We start from the raw sequence: 2,387 nt of genomic DNA on the forward strand, positions 1-2,387 counted from the left end.
TCTCCTGTAGGTGTTCGAACCGTAGTTCTATAAGCCCACAGTACATTATGTAGTTCTTCGACCCAAGAAGCTTTGTCGGCTTCGAGTCTTCTCTTTATTCCTTCCGGTAGCGTTCGGTTAGTAACCTCTCTACTGGCCATTGCTTTGGGGGGTATGCCTGCGAGGACATACGATGCTCGATCATATATGTTCCTGAGAATTGCTCAAATTGTGGACGATCGGGCGAGTACCATGGTCGGTGACAATTATCTTTGGAATCCCAAAGCGATATATGATTGATTCAAGCACAAATTTCTCCACTTTTTTCTCGGTAATTGTCGCCGGTGCAGCTTCTACCCATTTTGTGAAGTAATCAATTGCTACTATCGGATATTCCCGTCCGCCCGATGCCTTGGTGAATTTGCCCATGATATCAATTCCCCACATTGCAAAGGGAATAGGATTTAGAATTGAAGTCATAATTTCCGCCGGGCGCTTCGATCTTGTAGCATGAATTTGTGAGTTACTACATCGACGAACGTAGTCCATAGCAGACCTCTTGGATCTTAGGCCAATATAACCCAAGTCTTAGAATTTTGTGGGCCGGGGCTCCGCCACCCATGTGAGCGCCACAAATTCCTTCATGAACCTCGGCCAAAGCTGATTTTGCTCCTTCGGGGCCTATACATCTCATAAGGGGTCCAGCATAAGATCTTTTGTATAGTCTCCCATTCGAATGACAAATCTAGCTGATCGAATCTTGATCAACCTTGCCTCTCTTTGGATCCTCGGGTAACTTGTCATCTCTTGGATATTCGATTATTGGATCCATCCGACAGCGTTACGCTTCAATATAAGAAATTTCTTTCTCATGATAACTTGGAAAAGTTACCTCTTCAATGTAGACCGAAGGGTCTAGATTCTTTTCCTTGGCATTGGCTAGTCGGGATAGCTCATCTGCCCTTTGAATTTTCATTCCTCGAAATCTGAGATATCTTCAAATTCCGAAATTGGTTCTGAAATGCCTGCACTATCTCCCGATATTTTTGCAAGCGTGGTTCTTTAATGCCATACTCCCCCTGGACTTGGTTGACTATAAGGTGAGAGTCACTATAAATAGTAACATCTGCAATAGCTAATGCCTTTGACAACCGAAGTCTGCTATTAGGGCCTCATATTCCGCTTCGTTATTACTTGCATCAAATGCGAATCTCAAAGCATATCGAATAATAAATCTGCTGGACTTTTTAATAGAATTCCAGCGCCTGCTCCATCTTTATTACTCGAACCATCGACATATACCTCCCAAGTGGTTGGTATAATGGGATCCTCAATGGTGGGTTCCACTTTGGTGCGGTAGTTTCTACTACAAAGTCGGCTAATGCCTGAGCCTTGATTGCGGTTCCGGGCTTAAAACTCACTTGGAACTCACTTAGCTCAACCGACCAGGATACCATCCTTCCGGACAAATCGGGTTTGTTAAGAACTTTACTAAGAGGAAAAGTTGTAAATACCTCAATTGGATGAGCCTGAAAATATGGCCTTAGCTTTCTGGCGGCCATCATGAGAGCAGAGCACTGCTTCTCAATCTGCGAATATCTCGTCTCCGCATCTAGCAACACGTGGCTTACATAGTAAATCGGCCCCTTGTTTCTTATCTTTCTCCCGAACAAATCTTGCTGCGACCGCGGAAAGGGATGTCGCTAGATATAGCTGTAATATTTCCCCCTTCTCTGGCTCGGACGGGATCGGTGGTTGTCCAAGTGCTTCTTTTAATTCCTCGAAAGCTTTACGGCACTCTTCGATCCACTTTGCTTCCTTACTTGCCCTTCGGGTCTTTAAGTGCCTTGAAGAAAGGCAAACATTTCTCTCAGGACTTGGAGATAAATCGATTTAAGGCAGACAACTCTCCTGTCAAACATTGTACATCCCGAACGGTTTTGGGAGCCTCCATATCAATCGAGCTTGTATTTTGGCGGGATTTGCCTCAATTCCCCTCTGTGATACCATGAAACCCAAGAATTTGCCCGAGGAGACTCCAAAGGCACATTTTTCGGGGTTCAACTTCATTTGATGTTTCCTCGATCTTGAGAAAACCTCGATCAAATCTGCAATGTGATTTGCTTTTGTAAAGCTTTTCACCAGCATGTCGTCAACATATGCTTCAACGTTCTTTCCTATCGGCTCTTTGAAAATCTTGTTGACGGCCCTCGATATGTTGCTCCTGCATTCTTCAGGCCAAAAGGCATGACCTTGTAATAATAGCTTTCACGATCAGTCATAAAAGCCGTATACTTCTCATCCTCCTTATTCATAAGGATCTGATTATACCCCGAGTAGGCATCCATGAAACTTAAAGTTTCATACCCCTGCAATAGCATCTATCAAGAGGTCAATCCGAGGCAGCG

This window comes from Hakea prostrata, unplaced genomic scaffold, assembly GCF_041222555.1.
Source record: "Hakea prostrata isolate BN-2017 unplaced genomic scaffold, UWA_Hpros_2 contig_172, whole genome shotgun sequence".
In the NCBI taxonomy this organism is placed as follows: Eukaryota; Viridiplantae; Streptophyta; class Magnoliopsida; order Proteales; family Proteaceae; genus Hakea; species Hakea prostrata.